The sequence below is a fragment of the Pelophylax lessonae genome (genome assembly GCF_965119305.1).
Source record: "Pelophylax lessonae genome assembly, chromosome: 4".
Taxonomy (NCBI): domain Eukaryota; kingdom Metazoa; phylum Chordata; class Amphibia; order Anura; family Ranidae; genus Pelophylax; species Pelophylax lessonae.
This window is the reverse complement of record NC_138771.1, coordinates 377,730,589-377,752,684: the sequence shown is the minus strand read 5'-3', so window position 1 is coordinate 377,752,684 and position 22,096 is coordinate 377,730,589. Positions and strand designations below refer to the sequence as shown.

General features: G+C 44.6%; 1 protein-coding gene across 1 annotated transcript in view; it reads left to right on the top strand.

The window, feature by feature from the left end:
• The window catches only part of RUFY1 (RUN and FYVE domain containing 1), a 372,133-nt gene that overhangs the window by 93,830 nt on the left and 256,207 nt on the right, over positions 1-22,096 (top strand). The window lies entirely within an intron of this gene.

Here is a 22,096-nt window from a genome sequence, read left to right as displayed (position 1 = left end):
AAAGTCTCCAGCTCCTGTAAATTCTTGGGCTGTCTTGCATGAACTTCACGTTTCCCCACAGAGACTCGATGATATTGAGATCAGGAGCCCGAGATGGCCACTCTAGAACCTTCACTTTATTCTGCTGTAGCCAATGACAGGTCGACTTGGCCTTGTGTTTAGGATCATACTCATGTTGGAATGTCTAAGTACGTCCCATGCGCAGCTTCCAGGCCGATGAATGCAAATTTTTTGATTACATACTGCATTCATCTTGCCATCAATTCTGACCAAATTTTCTGTGCCTTTGTAGCTCACACATCCCCAAAACATCAGCGATCCACCTCCGTGTTTCACAGTAGGAATGGTGTACCTTTTCATCATAGACCTTGTTGACTCCTCTCCAAATGTAGCGTTTATGGTTGTGGCCAAAAAGCTAAATTTTGGTCTCATCACTCCAAATGACTTTGTGCCAGAAGGTTTGAGGCTTGTCTCTATGGTGTTTTGGCGTATTGTAAGTGGAATACTTTGTGGCATTTGCGTAGTAATGGCTTTCTTCAGGTGACTCGACCATGCAGCCCATCTTTCTTCAAGTGCCTCCTTATTGTGCATCTTGAAACAACCACATCACATGTTTTCAGAGAGTCCTGTATTTCACCTAAAGTTATTTGTGGGTTTTTCTTTGCATCCCGAACAATTTCCTGGCAGATGTGGCTGACTTTTTAGTTGGTCTACCTGACCGTGGTTTGATTTTAACAAAACCCCTCATTTTCCACTTCTTGAACACTGCTGATTGACATTCTCAATTCCTTGGATATCTTTTTATATCCCTTTCCTGTTTTATACAGTTCAACTACCTTTTCCCCGCAGATCCTTTGACAATTCTTTTGCTTTCCCCATGAATCAGAATCCAGAAACGTCAGTGTAGCACTGGATGAAATATGCAAGGGTCTGTCAGGAGTCCAGAAACCCATTGACCTTTTATATACACACACACTAATTACAAGCAAACAGATCACAGGGGGAGGATGGTTACCTTTAATAGCCATTCAAACCCCTTTGTGTCAACTTGTGTGCATGTCATCAAGCCAAAATCACCAGGTATGTACATTTTTGATCAGGGTAATTTGGGTAGTTTCTATTGTCATTATGATTTAAAGAGTAAATACAGTTGATTGATAATAAATGGCTTCAGCCAAACACTAGCCATGAGTGAAAGAAAAGTTTTTGTGTTATCATTCATATTCTCAGAAAAATGGCCAAGATAAATTCTGCCAGGGTATGTAAACTTATGAGCACAACTGTATACAAAATTTGAGACGTGGCCTTAGAAATATGTGCCACTGCATCCAAAAGGTACTTGACTAAAAAAATAGAAAAAAAGTAGGACTTTAAAGGTTGCCACCAGTAATGGCATAAGGAAACAAGTACTCAGCAGATAAAAAATATGAAATTTATTATGACAACATAGTAAAAGTATTTTGTGTTAAAACCATATCATATGGAAAAAGTATATGACAAATACAAAACAATGCCTCCCAAATGAGGTAGGTGTGCATAGCAAAGGAACCTGTTACATACCTGTGTCAGGCTAAGGTCTAGTATGTGATGGAAAAACCCAAAGTCTGCAATGGTCCTTAGAAATATCTGGGCCGAACAGGGATCGCAAGCATCATACGCCAATGTATAAAACTGTGGGTACCCTGCGCTTGTGGATAAAGTGCTAATGTGCTAAATATGTGCTAATCAGTGTACTGATTTTATGAAGCTGCTAGCTGCAGTGAAAAAGTGCTAGTGCTCTTTTTATATGTGAAACAGTGATTGCAGCGCTGCTTATAATTATGTAAATAAATATGTAAATCAAATCACAAACTTCAAAGAAAATTCATGAAGTGCACTAGATGATAAATAATAAATGTCCATTAATACATCATTGCGATGTGGTGAATCCTTTCATTTGTAATCATACGAGTGCTTGAATGTGAAATCCGTGCTCTATTCGGGGTTTCCCCCTTTGGTTATCTACTCACCGCCAAGTAGCTAATTTCAGGCATGTAGGAGCTGCTATGCTATAACTTCTCCACTTGCAATACGGTCTCTTGAAACATCTTTAAAAACACATGCAGAAAATGTACAGAGCGGCACGGCGGCTAGCTGCTCCCGCAGCAAACAGTTCCCCGGCCGGAGGTCACGTGGTACTCGCTCGACCAATCGCTAGACGCGTTTCGCTGTAAGACACAGCGTCATCTGTAGGGCTACTTTTGGGGAAAAGAAAAAGGTACATATAGCAACCCTATCAATACGGTGACATAGGGAAGGTCCCATGCACATCAGGTCCAGAGGGGGATGTATACACCAAGCACTCTGAGTGTTGAACGCATCCCGAGCCCTCCAGTTGGAGGGGTATCTCATGGAGAGGATCAGCACAAGTGAGAGCAGTGGTTCCATATCCCATAGGAGAGAAGCTGTGATAAGGGGAAACTCCCGAGTTTGGAGGGACGACCTCACTACCATCTATTATGTTTTGAATAGAAACTTATCCACCATTTGTGGCTGCTCTGGAAGTTTAAATGGACCTAGGACGAGAATCCTGTTGTTTTTGGCTCTAGAGTGTTTGGTGTATACATCCCCCCCCTGGAACTGATGTGTGTGGGATCTTCCCTATGTCACCATATTGGTCCGGATGCTTCATGTACTTTTTTCTTTTACCCTTTGGGGTTTGGTACCAATAGGATCTCCTGAGGAAGCTATAGGCGAAACGCGTATCGATCCCAGATATTCTAAAGACCATTGCAGACTCTGTGTTTTTTCATCGCATACTAGACCTTAGTCTGACATGGGCATGTAACAGGTTCCTTTGCTATACATACCTACCTCATTTGGGAGATATCGTTTTGTATTCATCATATACTTTTTCCATATGATATGGTTTTGACACAAAATATTTTTCTATGTTGTCATAATAAATTTTATATTTTTTATCTGCTGAGTACTTGTGTTTCCTTATGGGATTACCGGTGTTTCCTTATGGGATTACCGGTGGCAACCTTTAAAGTCCTTTTTTTCTATTTCTTTTGTCAAGTAGCTGTTGGAATAATTTTCTTTTAAGCAAATTGTTCCTTCTTAACCACTTATTAACCATATGTTAAAGGTTTTTTTTCCTCTCTTTTTTTTTTTTTAAAGCTTTTATATCATTTGTTAATTTGCTGTGCTTTTCATCAGAAACATACTTTTAGTGTAATTCTAAATGGGACAAATCATACAATAAAATGTGTACTTTTTGGTACAGTACCATTACCTATAATAAAAGTCTCACTGGTGAAACTAGTAAAAAATGGTTTGCTGCTGTTTATGATTTTTGCACTACAATATTGCTAAAAGCTCTATTACAAAAAAAAAAAAAAAAAAAAAGAAAAAAAATCTTTATTACCAGGTATCATAAGTTGTCACCAAATCAGTAGGAATACTTTGGCCCATAGGGAGTGTGCATGTGAGAGAGCTGAACTGATATTAAGTTGTCAGGACCACCTGGTACCAAAACCAAATTATCTGTACAAGTATTTTTTTTATGTAATGCAAAAAAAAAAAAAAAAAAACTGTTGATAACCTCTCTTTTGCATGCTTGTGTAAAGCAGTGATTTGGATTGCCCATAGCCAGCACTGTTCTATTGTCAAACACTTTATTATATGGTGCAAGGGGACACTCATTGCATTTGAGCAGCCCAATGGCAATGTCACCAAATAGGCAGATCTTGCATGACTAGCATTTTAAGGGCACTTCCACACTGATTTGCTTCAAAACTGCCAGTAAAACACCTATGTGTTATTGAAGCGCTTTTGCTGCGCTCTTGGTGTGGTTTTTAAAGGACATGTGGCTGAAAACTGCACCAAAAATGCTTAGTGGGGGTGTTTTTGAGATGCCTTTGAGGCAGTTTTCGATTCATTTTAATGAAGAGGACCTTTTTTGTGTGTTTTTTTTTTTTTTTAGCCCCCAAACATGCTCCAAAGATGCTGCAAGCAGGATTTTTTTCACCGCAACAAAAGCGCCCTGCCCCAGTTAGAAAACATTCATTTTAAAGGGAAACATTTCGCTTTCAGGGTAAAACTTAGGCATATTTATTATTTCTAGATACTTCCTATAGTATGGCAAATCCTAACTTTTTTTTTAAATTCAAGTCTGTTTAGTCCGTTTTTTTTTCTCTCTTTTTGCCACTTACAGTATGCTGCAATTGTTAGAATACAAAGACAAGAAATGGGTAATCATGACAATACATGAGCAACAAACAGGCAATTGTAACAATATCAATTGATACAGGGGTAAAATGGGAATGGTGATGATGCTCACTGTGGGCTGGTCAGGTATGAGGAGAGGCTTTGAGTGCAAAGGTTAGTAGTTAGTAATGCAGGGTATAGAAGTCAGTAGTTCATAATGCACAGTGCCGGGCCAGGTTTAAGTAACGCAGAGTTCAGAAGTCAGTAGTAACACAGAGTGCAGGACAGGGCCGGACTGGCCTATCGGGATACCGGGAATTTCCCCGGTGGGCCGCTTTGAGGTAGGGGCGCCTTTAAGAAGCATTGGGGCCGCCGGGCCGGCGGCTGTGATGATTGCCGCTGCAGCGGCCCCAACCCCCGCTGCGCTCCGGAGTGACGGTCTTCTATGTCAGCCGCTGTGAGCGGCATGACGTCACATCCGGCGGCTGCGCGGCGGTGGATCAAGATGATCATGACTAGCTGCCTCCAAGACTGTCACGGCGCCGACGCCGATCCCTCCCACACAGACGAGACGCGCCAGGACATGGGATCATCATTAGGATGAAGGACGGTATGTGAGCACCATACTGCTGGAGGGGGCACACAACTTACACTGCAAGTGTACTGGGGAGTGAAGGTGGGGGGTCTTACTGAGGGGTCTGTCATGTGAGGGGTCTTACTGGGGGGGTCTGTCATGTGAGGGGTCTGTCATGTGAGGGGTCTTACTGAGGGGTCTTACTGAGGGGTCTGTACTGGAAGGGGGCTTACTGAGGGGTCTGTCATGTGAGGGGTCTTACTGAGGGGTCTGTCATGTGAGGGGTCTTACTGAGGGGTCTGTCATGTGAGGGGTCTGTACTGGAAGGGGGCTTACTGAGGGGTCTGTCATGTGAGGGGTCTTACTGAGGGGTCTTACTGAGGGGTCTGTACTGGAAGGGGGCTTACTGAGGGGTCTGTCATGTGAGGGGTCTTACTGAGGGGTCTGTCATGTGAGGGGTCTTACTGAGGGGTCTGTCATGTGAGGGGTCTGTACTGGAAGGGGGCTTACTGAGGGGTCTGTCATGTGAGGGGTCTGTCATGTGAGGGGTCTTACTGAGGGGTCTGTCATGTGAGGGGTCTGTCATGTGAGGGGTTTTAGTGAGGGGTCTGTCATGTGAGGGGGTCTTACTGAGGGGTCTGTCATGTGAGGGGGTCTTACTGAGGGGTCTGTCATGTGAGGGGTCTGTACTGGAAGGGGGCTTACTGAGGGGTCTGTCATGTGAGGGGTCTGTCATGTGAGGGGGTCTTACTGAGGGGTCTGTCATGTGAGGGGTCTGTCATGTGAGGGGTCTTACTGAGGGGTCTGTCATGTGAGGGGGGCTTACTGAGGGGTCTGTCATGTGAGGGGGGCTTACTGAGGGGTCTGTCATGTGAGGGGTCTGTACTGGAAGGGGGCTTACTGAGGGGTCTGTCATGTGAGGGGTCTTACTGAGGGGTCTGTCATGTGAGGGGGGGTCTTACTGAGGGGTCTGTCATGTGAGGGGGGGTCTTACTGAGGGGTCTGTCATGTGAGGGGGTCTTACTGAGGGGTCTGTCATGTGAGGGGTCTGTCATGTGAGGGATCTTACTGAGGGGTCTGTCATGTGAGGGGGGCTTACTGAGGGATCTGTCATGTGAGGGGTCTGTCATGTGAGGGGGGCTTACTGAGGGGTCTGTCATGTGAGGGGTCTTACTGAGGGGTCTGTCATGTGAGGGGTCTTACTGAGGGGTCTGTCATGTGAGGGGGGCTTACTGAGGGATCTGTCATGTGAGGGGTCTGTCATGTGAGGGGGGCTTACTGAGGGGTCTGTCATGTGAGGGGTCTTACTGAGGGGTCTGTCATGTGAGGGGGGGTCTTACTGAGGGGTCTGTCATGTGAGGGGGTCTTACTGAGGGGTCTGTCATGTGAGGGGTCTGTCATGTGAGGGATCTTACTGAGGGGTCTGTCATGTGAGGGGGGCTTACTGAGGGATCTGTCATGTGAGGGGTCTGTCATGTGAGGGGGGCTTACTGAGGGGTCTGTCATGTGAGGGATCTTACTGAGGGGTCTGTCATGTGAGGGGGGCTTACTGAGGGATCTGTCATGTGAGGGGTCTGTCATGTGAGGGGGGCTTACTGAGGGGTCTGTCATGTGAGGGGTCTTACTGAGGGGTCTGTCATGTGAGGGGGGCTTACTGAGGGATCTGTCATGTGAGGGGTCTGTCCTGTGAGGAGGGCTTACTGAGGGGTCTGTACAGGGAGGGGGCTTACTGAGGGGTCTGTACTGGGAGGGGGCTTACTGAGGGGTCTGTACTGGGAGGGGGCTTACTGAGGGGTCTGTACTGGGAGGGGGCTTACTGAGGGGTCTGTACTGGGAGGGGGCTTACTGAGGGGTCTGTACAGGGAGGGGGCTTACTGAGGGGTTTCACTGGTATAATTACGCAATGCTATGGGGCTGGTATGTCATTTTTTTTCCAGGGCTGGTTTACATACCCAGTCCGGCCCTGGTGCAGGATTCTGGAGAAAGTAATGCAGAGTTCGGGGGCCACTGGTATATAACACAGAGTTTAGATGTCTGTGGTAACAGTATGCAAAGGTCAGGAGAAATGATTTCAGAGGTCAGTAGTATATACAGCAGAATTCAGAGGTCATTAAAAAGTAATGCAGATTTCATGGATCAGTAGTAAGTAACACAGAGAACAGGGGTCAAGAGTACTTTATGCAGAGTTCAGAAGTCAGTAGTAACACAGAACTAGGAGATTAGTAGTAAGTATCTCAGAGTTCAGGGGTGAGGAGTAAGTAACACAGAGTTGAGGTGTTAGTAGTATCTAATGCAGAGGGCAGGCTTCTGGAACCAATAGTAACTAATGCAGAGTTCAGGGGTCAACAGCAGTAATGCAGAGGTCCATAAAAAAACTCTCTACTCTTGCTGCACAGCCCATGGTCATTGGCTGACATGCAGGCTCAATGACCTTGGACACCCCACTGCGCAGTCCTCAGCCTCCAACTTACACTGTGACCACTGCTGAGATAGGAAAGACATCAACCTGCCATGTTGCTGATACTTATACATACAGTATTACTAGTACTGTAATCTTGCAAATACACTGATAGCAGCAGGGCAGACTGACACCATGACTGAAAAAAATAGTGTTGCGCTGTCAGTAAATATTTATATTCAATGTATAGTGTATACCAAACTAAATTTAAAAAATTAAAGGGAAACTCCAGCCAAAAATGAAAAATTTTCCTATTAATAGTATGTTAAATATCTTTATATTTGATGATATTCATTTTCTGGCTAGCTGCTTGTCTAGCTTAGAAAGTCTTATCTAAACTAGACAAACAGCTTATTCCTGTTCTTCACCGACAAAGCTATCTCCCTTTATCTGAATTTGCTAAGCTGTCTTTAACTTCCTGAAAAGGTTGTCGGACTTTCTTAGACAGGCATGCCTAGACCTGCCCTGCCCCACCCCTATACCTCCTATCCTTCACCATGATCGCCTCCTGTCTTTATAGGCTTGTTTAGGCTAGCAGCTTCTCCTGTGAGAGAGACAGATGGGGGGGGGGGGGGGTGTGACTGGCAAAAATACATGAAAGAAATAAGGTACAAAGGAACATTTTTGAAAATTTAGAAGTATACAGATTGATTTCAATTGCTCACTACATGTGAGGTTTAGGCTCCGTTTCCTCTAGCGCCACTTGTCATGCGGCTTTAGACATGCAAAGTTGCATGACAAGTCACAGCCCATTGATTTCAATGGCACCCGTTCCTATCTATGTAACTTTGAAAAGGTGCCTGCACTACTTTGATGTGACTTTGATTTAGAGAGTGTAAAGTTGGCTCAAAGCTGCACTATCGCACAACTTAGAGTCGCACAAGTGGAAACGTAACCAATAGGCTAGAGTGCGAATTTGGAGTGTGACTTTGGAGTGTGACTTTGATGTGACTGAGTGCAGCTTTGATCCAACTTTACACTTTCTGCATCACAGTCACATCACATTTTGCATCTAAGTAGCGCAGGTACTTTACATTCTCTGGATCACATCAGTCTCTTGAAGACACATCAAAAGTTGTATCAAAGTAGGTACCTTTTCAAAATCGACGATTTTCAAAATGGCATAGATGGGAATGGGTGCCATTGAAATCAATAGGCTGTTTGTTGTCATGCAACTTTGTGTGTCCAAAGTCGCGTGACAAGTCGTACCAGTGGAAACGTAGACTTAGTGTGGTTGCATGTACTATGATCAATGTAGACGGTGAGCTGAGACCCCAGAGTACCCCCCCCATGAATTAGGATGAACAATGCATTCTTACTGATGAAAGAACAGTGGGCGGGAACCTTTGATCAGCTCCTCCTATTCTGTATACACCCACTGGCTACACAGGGATGGTGCCGCTCCCTGGAAGTGATGTCACTAGCTTTCAGAAACCACACGCACTTGCTGCTCTTGGACTCAGCAGGACGAGGAATTGAAGTCATGTGACAGCACTAAATACTGCAAAATAAAGGTAGAAAAACTTTCATTTTGACACACAAGGCTCAACTCCGCTCACAATTATGATTGCAGGGTAGAATTTAAAGTATTAGGCTGTACTTCCGCTTTAATAAAGTCCTATAGACTAAATATCAAAGTCCACCTAGAGTGTACATAAATCCTCATGCAGCTGCTGTGCATCAACCACCAAGTGATTATAATGCTGCTTACCAAATCCTTACACCCCAGAACTCAAGAGGTTTAAATCAGCTTTTAACCACTTTAAGACCGGAAGATTTTGCTGCCTAATGACCAGGCCCTATTTTGCGATTGGGCACTGCGTTACTTTAACGGACAATTGCGCGGTCGTGCAACACTGTACCCAAACGCAATTACCCATGACATTGGTGGTATTTGATCACCTGTGCGATTTTTATTTTTTGCGCTATAAACAAAAAAAGGGCGACAATTTTGGGGAAAAAAAAACAATTTTTTTCACATTCTGCTATATAACATTCCCAAAAAGAAAAAAAAATGAAACATCAACATTTTTTAACATTTTAGGCCAATTTGTTTTCTGATACATATTTTTAGTAAAAAAAAAAAAAAAATCACAATAAGCGTATTTTGATTGGTTTGTGCAACAGTTATTGCGTTTACTAACCACAGATTTGTCATTTTCATTAGTTTTTTTTTTTTTTTACTAGTAATGGCGGCGATCTGCGTTTTTTTTTTTTGCGGAACTGCAACATTTTGGCGGACAGATCGGACCCCTAACTGACATTTTTGACACTTTTGGGGGTACCAGTGACATTGATACAGTAATCAGTGCTAAAAATATGCACTGTTACTGTAATAATGCCATTGGCAGGGAAGGGGTTAATACTATTGGTGATCAAGGGGTTAAATGTAAGCCTAGGGGAGTATTTCTAACTGTGGGGGGGTTGGGCTTGTGAGATGACCATAGAGACATGCGATCCTATATAGCAGGATCGCATGGTCTCTGTGATCATATCAGGGAGAATGACAGACGACTGTGTTTACATCAGCCGCCTGTCCTTCTCTGTCAGCGGGGGGAGAACGAAGGTGGCCGGCTGCCATCAGAGCCGACTGTCACACACACTGGCTTCCCCGCTGACGAGCGGCACGCGCTTGCCCCTTGGCTCCTCCCAGGCGAGCGCCGTACATGTACGGGACTTTGCCTGAGAGCCGACCTGCTGCCTTAAATCTGCGACGGCTGGTCGGCAAGTGGTTAAAAGATGGAAGATCCCGCATGGCTTCTCCTCGGTCTCCCGAGTCCTCCTCCTCCTCCTTGGCCAATCACAAATGTTCGCCTTTCGGCCAGTCAGGAAATGGGTCTCGGACTCGCTTCCTGATTGGCCAGGAGGAGAATCCGTGTGACAATAGCGAATATTCATTCGCTATTGTCACACACTGGGTGGGCCCGGGGTGCACTGCAAATTACAACCTGGTACACCGCCTTACTGTGCTTAAAGGCGCATCTCTGCTTTTGTTTTTATGCTGTACTGCATATACAGACTGATTTTACTGTTGTGGGTTTGGTAACACTTTAAGACCAGAAAGGCACCCGGCCCTAAGGGGTTTACACTCGCCTATTTAAAAACACTCTTTGATGTTTTGGCCCCTCGTTTTGTGATTGCACTCAATTCGTTGGCCCCTCGTTTTGTGATTGCACTCAATTCGTTGACCAAGGAGAAGTCCATGCTTGTTGACACACTCAGAGCATATATTTCCCTGGTTCCCAAGGAGGGGGAAGGACCCGGCACAGTGTGGTAGCTACAGTGCCTTGCGATAGTATTCGGCCCCCTTGAACTTTGCGACCTTTTGCCACATTTCAGGCTTCAAACATAAAGATATAAAACTGTAATTTTTTGTGAAGAATCAACAACAAGTGGGACACAATCATGAAGTGGAACGAAATTTATTGGATATTTCAAACTTTGTTAACAAATAAAAAAACTGAAAAATTGGGCGTGCAAAATTATTCAGCCCCCTTAAGTTAATACTTTGTAGCGCCACCTTTTGCTGCGATTACAGCTGTAAGTCGCTTGGGGTATGTCTCTATCAGTTTTGCACATCGAGAGACTGAAATTTTTGCCCATTCCTCCTTGAAAAACAGCTCAAGCTCAGTGAGGTTGGATGGAGAGCGTTTGTGAACAGCAGTTTTCAGTTCTTTCCACAGATTCTCGATTGGATTTAGGTCTGGACTTTGACTTGGCCATTCTAACACCTGGACATGTTTATTTGTGAACCATTCCATTGTAGATTTTGCTTTATGTTTTGGATCATTGTCTTGTTGGAAGACAAATCTCCGTCCCAGTCTCAGGTCTTTTGCAGACTCCATCAGGTTTTCTTCCAGAATGGTCCTGTATTTGGCTCCATCCATCTTCCCATCATTTTTAACCACCTTCCCTGTCCCTGCTGAAGAAAAGCAGGCCCAAACCATGATGCTGCCACCACCATGTTTGACAGTGGAGATAGTGTGTTCAGGGTGATGAGCTGTGTTGCTTTTATGCCAAACGTAATGTTTTGCATTGTTGCCAAAAGGTTTGATTTTGGTTTCATCTGACCAGAACACCTTCTTCCACATGTTTGGGGTGTCTCCCAGGTGGCTTGTGGCACACTTTTTATGGATATCTTTAAGAAATGGCTTTCTTCTTGCCACTCTTCCATAAAGACCAGATTTGTGCAGTATATGACTGATTGTTGTCCTATGGACAGAGTCTCCCACCTCAGCTGTAGATCTCTGCAGTTCATCCAGAGTGATCATGGGCCTCTTGGTTGCATCTCTGATCAGTCTTCTCCTTGTATGAGCTGAAAGTTTAGAGGGATGGCCAGGTCTTCATAGATTTGCAGTGGTCTGATACTCCTTCCATTTCAATATTATCGCTTGCACAGTGCTCCTTGGGATGTTTAAAGCTTGGGAAATCTTTTTGTATCCAAATCCGGCTTTAAACTTCTCCACAACAGTATCTCGGACCTGCCCGTGTTTTCCTAGTTCTTCATGATGCTCTCTGCGCTTTAAACGGACCTCTGAGACTATCACAGTGCAATTTTTCAGTTTTTTATTTGTTAACAAAGTTTGAAATATCCAATAAATTTCGTTCCACTTCATGATTGTGTCTCACTTGTTGTTTATTCTTTACAAAAAATTACAGTTTTATATCTTTGTTTGAAGCCTGAAATGTGGCAAAAGGTTGCAAAGTTCAAAGGGGCCGAATACTTTCACAAGGCACTGTGTATGCCAAGACTATTGAACACAGACTTGATGCGGTTCGCCAAGGTGCCGGCTAGCAGGCTACTCCCTTTTATCCCTTGTCTCATCCACAGTGATCAGGCCGGTTTTGTTCTCCCTCAGGAACCTCAGGAAAATACCATTCAGACCTCAACTTGATCCATGCTGCGCGGGCCTCCAGACATCCTTTTCTGCTCCTTTCTACTGATGCAGAAAAGGCATTTAATGGGGTTGGCTGGCAATTCATAAGCACTACTTTAGAGCCCGGAGTTGGAGGCCCATCTGCTGCACTGGATCCTCGCCCTTTACTCCTCACCTGCTGCAAGCCAGTAAGGTAAATAAAAACCAGGTCGGACTTTTTCAGTATCACTAATGGGATGAGACAAGTGTCCCCTATCCTTAATTTTCATCCTTATGTTGGAACTGCTACTTTGTAGGGTCCATGTAAATCCTAATACACTGCCTGACCAAAAAGTCACCACCCAAAAAAAAGGTCATACACGTTGGACCGCCTTTAGCTTTGATTACGGCACGCATTTGCTGTGGCATTGTTTGGATAAGCTTCTGCAATGTCACAAGATTCATTTCTGTCGAGTGTTGCATTCATTTTTCACCAAGATCTTGTATTGATGAAGGGAGAGTCGGACAACTGCGCAAAGCCTTCTCCAGCACATCCCAAAGATTCTCAATGGGGTTAAGTTCTGGACTCTGTGGTGGCTAATCCATGTGTGAAGATAATGTCTCATGCTCCCTGAAACACTCTTTCACAATTTGAGCCCGATGAATACTGTCATTGTCGTCTTGGAATATGCCCGTGCCATCAGGGAAGAAAAAATCCATTGATGGAATAACCTGGTCATTCAGTATAATCAGGAAATCGGCTCATTCTTTGGGCACATGCAGTAACTATCCAATAAGATAGTTACTGCATGCTTAGTTTAGTTAGATGCTTAATTCCAGATGGCGACTTTTTTGGCCACACAGTTTTTAACATCTATGACAAATCCTCTGGCTCCTATAAAGTTGCAGCATTTGGTGCCCAAATCTTTTTTGTTATAAAACCTCTCCTTCCCTCCTAAACTTGTTGGCTAAGTTACAAGCATACGGATTTATTTTGAATTTCAAAATCTAACCAAGTCATCTGCTCTAAATGTTACGTTGAATACGTCCTCTCTCCAGTCCTTGCAGTTCCACTTTTCATTTTGTTGGACTGATCATGTGTTTTATAGATTTTTAGGCTGCCACCTAATCCTAATTTCATATATTTGGTATAGAGGTGTCAGGGAAGAACTTGATAAAGAATGGCAAAGTTTCCAATTTCCAAAATGGCCGCGCAGGACTGTCAGGAAATGACATATATGCTAATTCCAAAACAGCCATGTGGGACGTCCTAATTAGGGCCAATTATCAACACCCACTTCCTATATAAACTCAGCACTGGCTGCCATTCATTGCTGGATTATCTTCAGCTAGTACCTGTTTGCCTTGTGCCTTGAAACTCCTGCTTGATTGACTACCTGTTACCGACCCGGCTATCCTTGACCTGCTCTGGCTTTCTCCTGCTCTGAACCCGGCTTGCCTTACGGACTTCTCCCTGCCTGTTCCTGATTGACTACCCGTGTTTGACCCTCGGCCTGGCTTCTGACCTTGATTTGCACTAACCTGCCTGCACTTCCAGTGATCCAAGTGACTGTCTTTCCTACTGCGGATCCGAGTCCTGACACAGCTAAACCTGCAGGCAACCCGTGCACCTTTGGGCACAGCACCCTCTGTCACCATCTCCAGGGGTGCTCTGCACTCAGCCCCAAGGGGAGCCCTCTCGTCACCTCAGCCTCCAACCAGGTTCGTGACAAGAGGGACGTCGCTCCAGGTGAACGAATTATGCTTAATATAGCATCCACGTATGGGTGCTAGCCCCGACTCGCTTCCGAGAAACAGGATTCAAAGAAAGAAATGGATGCACACCATGCGAAAGCCGGAGTCCAGTTATTGCAATAGCAAAGTGACACAAACCAGACGGTAGCAGGCACAGATGGTTAACCATCTGTGCCTGCTACTGTCTGGTGTGTCACTTTGCTATTTCAATAAATGGACTCAGTCTTTGGCATGGTGTGCAGCTATTTATTTCCTTGAACCACATATTTGGTATGTTTGACAAGTGTGTCATCCCTCTGCTTACTCTCCTCCTTTCAGAATGCTGATTGCACTGCAGCACAACTGTTTGGCTTCCTCTTGTAGTCTGAAGGCTGCTCAGAACATGAACTGAACAATATGGAGAGATGTGTTCCTGAACTGAATCTGTCTCACTTTTTTATGAGAACTGCTACCTAGTTCTATGTTGCGCCCAATGGCAGAACTGCTGCACTGTTACATGGTACCTACACTGCAACAAGAACTCAATGAAGTAAAAAATATTTATATACGGACTTCGACTGCAGTTTATTTCTTTTATAGTGTCTTGCTTGTTTTGTGCTCTCATATCCATGTTCACTCCTTTATGTATTTTTTTGCCTCTGATCTTTTATGAAGGGATTTGGTAATGGTAATTTTTAACTAGATGTAGATGTATGCATTACAGATGTATGCATTACAAAATGTGAGCAGTGATTTGTAAAAGGGGTTGTTATTGCTAATATTTTTGCAGTCTCTTGTGAAATATCTCAGCCTGTCACTCCTGCAGCATTTCCTCAGTCTCCAACTACAGTTGTAGCATGTACTCTCCGAATATCTCCTGTAGCATATCCTTTGTCTCTGAATATCTTCTGTAGCATGTCTGCTGTCCTCTAACCATCTTTAGCATATCCACAGTACCTGACCATCTCTGTAATATAAATATATATATATATATATATATATATATATATATATATATATATATATATAGTTTCTGAATTGTCTTCTGTACAATGAGTATTGTGTGGCGCTGACCTAGAGCATCTAGTGTCCTTAGCTTTTATAATGCCCCTGCCCCAGGATAGGGTCATGATTTCCATTGGTCGTGAGAAGGCAATTTTACAGTGCCTTGAAAAAGTATTCCTACCTCTTGAGATTTTCCACACTTTGTCAAGCTTGTATGGAAATCAATAGTCAGGGTCCAACCATGAATTCTGGGATAAATCCTCAAAGTCGGTTCTCTCAGCAGGAGTCCCTGTTCTCAACATGTGCTCCCCTTGTGTCCAGAATCACCCAGCAATGATCACAAGGGGAGCACATGTTGAGAACAGGGACTCCTGCTGAGAGAACCGACTTCGAGGATTTATCCCAGAATTCATGGTTGGACCCTGACTATTGATTTCCATACAAGCTTGACTGAGTTTAACATCTGGTAAGAGGCGACCCCTACTGGCGTTTATCTGGTATTGCATCCTGTGTCACTTGGATTGATTTCTACACACTTGCTTTAACTTGTTTTTGGTAAGAGGCTGATCTAGCTGGTGATGGTCCAAACACATATCTTCAATACTTTATCTTTCACTTGGGCTTATAAGTTAATTTTGTCTGGTAAGAGGCAACTCCAACTGGATTATTTTTTGCACCTTATCCTGCATCTGTTTTGGTAGGGGTATTTACCCCTCAATTTTTTGTTTTACTCTGCTATCTTGGTGGCAGCTTTTTACACGTTTCCCAATCTCCACTTTAAGTCACACTCAAGGTCATACTATATTAGTTGTTGGGTTTTACGCTATTGCGTTTGTTTGTATTTTTTACATGATCCAATGACCTCCGAGTTCACTGCTCACACGGGCCTGGATCATCTATCAAAGTGACAAGATTAAGCATATCCGCTTCATTCTTACCTCAATCTGGTAAGCGTACACTCCTAAGGGAGTCGGGTTCAGGATCTTACCCAAGATATTTTCTATCTGTCATCAATATTGGGACTTTGTGGACTTTATACCTCCATAGATCACATTAGCGCAACTTGATTTACATATATTCTTTAGGGTGTGGTCACACTTGAAGTTGCTGCTTGTTTGTTTTATTCCTTTAGCGCGGTTAATTCCCCATTTTACTAAATTGTTGACATCACTCATGGTTCACTTTTGGAACATATATGCACCTTTTTGAACTTTTGTGGTTTCATTTTTTTCTGTTTTCATTCTGAAACTAAAATTATGATTCTTGTTCAAAGTTATTTAGTTATTTACGAACTAAATATTTTTTTCAATGTCCTTACAAGCGGAATATATTATAAATTAAAATATATATATTTTTTAAAACTTACACCAGCCCTAGCAAAATAAAGAATTTTACTTTATTTTGTTTATAGGCTGCACGACTATGTGTAATAATTGCTAAATTAGACATTGGTGTTCTCAGCCTTGCAGATTTCCCCAGTCTGGGAAAATCTTCAAGTCACTCTAGAAAACAAAACGGAGAGTGCACTGGTCTTATGCAGAATCTTTATTGAACTTATTATGAAAAAAAAAAAAACAACATTCATCCATGTATGGATCCTCTCAAAATGCTGGATACAAATGACCCAACTGTAGGACCCATGAAGCTTGCCTCAGTTATGCACAATTGAGACAGTGATCCTTTAGGGGCCTACAGTTGGTCATTTGTATCCAGTAATTTGAGAGGATACGTAGCAGTATGAACCTTTGTGAGTATTTGAAGTATTTTAATAAAATTCATGATTGATGATTCAGCACAAGGCTGGTGCACTCTCTGTTTAGCAAGATATTATGACCAAAAAGCCTTTGTCTTGAAAAGCATATATATATATATATATATATATATATATATATATATATATATATATATATATATATCCTAATCATCTAGTACAGGGCAAAGGACTCTAGTCATAGACCATGGGTTTATGTGTAGGCTAACTTCAGGTGACTGGACACTGACATAGAACTTTGCTAGGGCCACTCCTAGTGCACACTTATATAACCCCACCCATTAAATGAGGCTCCAGTTTTTTGCTAGTGTCCTTAGATGGTGGATCTCTTCTGCTTTTTGGAGAAGTTTTTCTTTTTAAACCTTTAATTTTCTCTTCAGACACTTTACCATGAATTTACTTCAGGGAATTGCTCATATTACTCCCCCAGTTCTACCTCCTGGTTCGCCTTGGGTTCTGATCCTGGTGCTCTCTGTACTCCAGAGACACACCTCTGAGCCAATTAGAGATATCCCTTTGGGAGACCTTGCATATAAGGTTGTCTTTCCCACAACGAATACATCTGTTAGATGTGTTTCTGAGCTGGCAGCCTATTCTTGTAAGTAGCCATTTCTTTTATTGCACTGGGTCAACGCTATCTTGAGACAGACTTTTTCTACCCAAGGTATTTTCTTTGTTCCACCTCCATTTAGGATTTTGTTCTACCTTCCCTCTGTCCTGCACAGAAACATGCCAAGGATATTTTACCTTCACTCCTTAGATCTTGTCAAAGCTATCTGGTGGTGTCTCTTGAGCTTACCAGGATCAAGCATCTAGGCTACCACCTGGTCTCGGCTGATGTGAGATTTAGTCATCAAAGCTCAACCATCATCTGAGCTTTTTTTTTTTTTTTTTTTTTTTCCCTTGGTTCTTACCCTTGTTTTTGTGGACTTATTGGCAGTTCTGTTTGCTATGATGTTGGCCACTATTCCATTTACTGTGTTCCATGATCTAGGATTGCAGGCCAGTGTCCTGCACTGCACAAATGAAATCAGGGGAATTTTGACTTCTAAATTTCTTATCTTGGACAACAGTACAGGACACAAGATATTTCCCTCTGTTTCCTATGGTCCAATGACCTGACAGTAGCCTGCATATAACCCACTTTCTTTGACAACAGCCCTTTACCTGTATTGTACTCCAAGATAAGGAATTCACAAGTCAACATTCCCTTCATTACTTTATCTTAAAGAATAAGTTCCCTTTTTTAGAAAAAAATAAATGCAGCTTTCTTTCATTCATCGACGGACGCCGCGCTCCATAAATCATAACTACTGGGTTATATTGCCCCCTCCTGGAGTAGGGCTAGGCAGAACAAAAAAACACCCGGCTAAGCCCATGGGCCGTCCTCAGCTTGGTATATAACCCCCTTCTCTGCTCTAGGTAATCAGTTTTAATCTGTCTAGTCAGGAGTAGGGTCCTAGGCTCCCGGCTGGGATCTCTGGTCCTAGCAATTTTTTTCACCTTCCCTTACATCTTCTTTTCTCTGGAGATCTACAACTGCCTGGCTGCACGATGGGCTGGATAATCTAAATCCAGTGGTCCCCCCAGCCCAGCCAGCGAGCGCGTGCAGACCGTAGCTACATGCTAGGTCGGCCGTGACATAGCCACACGGACAGAGGCTGGCCTGCAAGTTAAACGTCTCCCAGGGTCGCATATGACCGGGCTTGGGTCTGAGTTGCAGCGGTCCCTTGGCCAACAGCTCCCCACTTCGGTGGCGAGGATTCTGTTTGGAGCGTTACCCGCACCATGGAAGGGTAAGTACAGTCCCCCCTCTCTCCTTTTGTCATTTTTTTTGGGGTGGACGCGGGTAGCCTCCAGGGACGGTGAGACCTTCCTGAAGGTTCCCTCCTCCCATTCTTAAAAATCCCTTAGTGAGCTGGGCTTCCCCCACTCCCTTTCCCCCCTGTCTGGACCTGGAGTCTGGTGGGGGTCCCCAGGGCAGAGGATGCAGCGGAGACCCCTGGGGTCTCCCCTGCTGTCCACACTGTAAGGGTCCTGGGAAAGTGTGTCATGCCCTGGTAGTCTGGAGGGGTCCCAGTGTAGGAGACCCCTAGGTGCATGCCCCACTGTTTGCAGTGTGGGTATAGTGCAGTGGAGTCCCAGTACAGAGAACGTGCAGCAGAGTCTCCCTTAATGTGTGTCCTACCTTCGTGAGGGGGTCCCCTTGCAGAGGGTACAGCGTTGCAGAGGGCACAGGGAAGATCCCGGCAGCATGCTGTAGCTTATGGCGGCCATTTTCTCTTAGTCTGGCTGGTCTTCGGTTGGCAGACATGTTTGTGTAGCCCGATGATGTCACACGGGCCATTTTCCCTTAGTCTGACTGGTCGCCAGCTGGCTGTCATGTTTCTGTAGCCAGATTATGATGCCATTTTCCCTTAGTCCTGGAGACGATGGAGACAACCAAAGCCTCATGCGGTTGCTGAAGCTCCTCCTCTTCCTCCTCCGTTTCCTCTTCCTGTGCCTGGAACATATGAACAGGGATGGCGTCCGTGGTGATGCTTGGTCTGAATTCTCAGCACACTCGGCAAGTCCCTCGGGGTCCCTGTTATCTCTCTCTCTGCTGATAGGTACCCTGAGCCTTTAGTGGTTCCAAAAGATCATTTTTGTACTGCAAAGTCTTCCTTTCCTTATGGAGCCTCAGGGTCACTTCTCCCCCACTGACCCCTTCATAAACCTGGCAGGTCCCTCGGAAACCCCAGCTTCCCATGGTTGAACTGACAGTGGTCCTGCAGTCCTTGGTGTCCCAGGTGAAGGTGGCGTGTGGGCAAAGTCTCAGGAGGAAGCGTCCCCCGCCTTTCCCTGCTTAGTCTGTCTCATCTGATTCTGAGCCTGATGCTGCCGTGGACGCGGCCCATCCAGGGGGGCTTAATATCACAACCCCAGATCCATCCTATAGTGAGGATGATTCCTCCATGGGCGCAGCAGCGAATTAAAAAGCACTGGTAGATTCACTGCATAAGACTTTAAAAATGGAGGATGCGGCTGACGTGTCATTTGGTACACATAAGTCACCTCGCACTCCAAAGGTGTTTCCTTATGAGCCTTATTTTGACAGGTCTCCCTGTAAGGAATGGGAACAGCCAAAATTACCATTTGTGGTCCCCAAATCTTTTGTTCTAGGTTACCCTTTTGAGGAGTCCCTTTTGAGGAGCCCCTGACGTGTCATTTGGTACACATAAGTCACCTCACACTCCAAAGGTGTTTCCTTATGAACCTTATTTTGACAGGTCTCCCTGTAAGGAATGGGAACAGCCAAAATTACCATTTGTGGTCCCCAAATCTTTTGTTCTATGTTACCCTTTTGAGGAGTCCCTTTTTAAAAAAGTGGATCGGTCCACCAGTGGTGGACCCTCCCTATTTCCAGGTTGAACAAAGCTACCATGATCCCAGCAGAGGAATCCTTGTCCTTTAAGGACCAGGCTGACAGGAAAGTGGTGGCTGTGGCAGGCAGCATGTTTACTATGGCTGGTTCGACATTGCGGCCAGTCTTTACCTCAGCCCTGGTGTTTCAGACCCTAACTGAATGGGCCAGGCTTTTGCGCCAGGGCCTGTGGGGTAAGCAGGTCCCCGCTGCTTAAGTTGATTTAGTGGAACAGTTGGTCCATGGGCTGGATTTTTTTTGTGATGCAGCTTTGGATACAGCTCCTGTGCTGTCCAAACTTTTAGTTTCAGCGGTGGTGATTAGGCACGTGCTGTGGCTTAAGAATTGGACCGCAGACCAAGCCTCCAAGAAAGCTCTGATTGATCTGCCCTTTCAAGGCAATCGCCAGTTTGAGGCTACCCTGGATATCATCATTAAGGGTATCATGGAGGGGGAAGAGTATCTTCCTGCCATAGTCTAGGAAAGGGAAGGAGCCTCAACGCAGATGGGGGCCCTCCTTCTCGGCACATAGAAAATTATTTTGTATTTCTAGGACAGAGAATAAGGGAAATAGATCTTTCAAATCTTCCCCGGGAGATTACAAGCATCCTTGGTCTGGTAAGCCTAGAGATAGATTCTCCAGACAAGACCCCTTTAGCATGAAGGTCTGGCCTTACCCATTATTGGAGTGGGGAGAACATCTTTGCTGGTTTCTGGCCTCTTGGACCCTCCTTCAAGATCCTCAAGGGGATCCACAAAATGATTCTTTTGGGGGTACCCAGAAAGGGGGCAAAGCTTGTCCTTTTCAGGTTTTCTAGGTCCGGAGTCTCCTTGTGCAGATTTTATTCCTACAAAGGTTCAGGTGATGTCCGAACTACCTAAGGTCCCCCTTATCCCTGTCCAGGGAATTGATTTACCTAGGTCTGATTGTAAGTCTAACCAGGGTGATTCTTCCTCTGGACAAACTTCAGGAACCACAGGAGGTAATTCACCGGCTGCTGTCACACAGATAGTTCTCTCTCCCATTTTGCATACAGGTTCTGAGTCTGGTGGTATCCACCTTCAAGACAGTTCTGTTTGCACAGTCCTACATGCAGCTCCTTTAGCAGGTTCGGCTCCACAGGAGGATACCAAGGTTCGTGGCGAGATCACTGGTTCCTTTGGCAGACACCGCAGGCATCCAAGGGCCACGGTAAGGCCAGTATCATCCTCGGCTTAGGCTTCTTCCGCAATTCCTGTGAGGAATCAAGGGCAAGGATCTTCCAATCAGTCTGGTGGCAATGTCCCTTGGGGGCTTCCTCTCAGAGAAGACCAGTTGTCCCAAGGGCTGATCTACCATCCTGCTTGCATTGCTGGTTATAATGGCTTCGCTATTGAAAGCCAGGTACTGAGGGATAGAGGTCTATCTGGATCAGTGATCCCTACTATGGTGAAGGCAAGGAAGTCGTTTTTCAGCAAGATATACCATTCGTACATGGAAAGCGTATATTTCTTGGTGTGAGTCGATTGGCACTCATCCTCGATCCTTTTATGTGGCTCTGATCTTAACCTTTCTTCAACAGGGCGTTGATCAGAAGTTGGCCTTGAGTACCATCAAAGGCAATCTTCTTTCAGTGACCCCTAGCCACGCACTCTTTAGTTTGTACCTTTATTCAGGGGGTACGACATATTGCTCCACCTATACCGTCTCTTTTGCCACAATGGGATTTAAATGTAGTACTTTTGGTTCTCCAGAAACCCCCATTTGAGAATATTCGGGAGATTCCCTTGCCTACGTTATCCCAGAAGGTGACATTCCTGGTGGCTATTAACTCGGCCCCCTATTTAGTGGTCCATAGGGATAAAGTGGTTCTTTGTCCCTTTCCATCATTCCTGACCAAAGTTGTCTCTGACTTCCATTTGAATGAGGACATTGTGTTGCTGTCCAGGCCGGCTCATCCCACAGAATTTGCTTTGCATACCTTGGATGTGGTTAGTTCGATTCGGGTATATCTAGCAGCTACTGAGTCCTTTCGGAGGTCAGACTCGCTTTTTGTGGTACGGACAGACCAAGGAAAGGGCTGGCCGCTTCTTTGGCTACCATGTCCAGATGGATCAGGCAGAC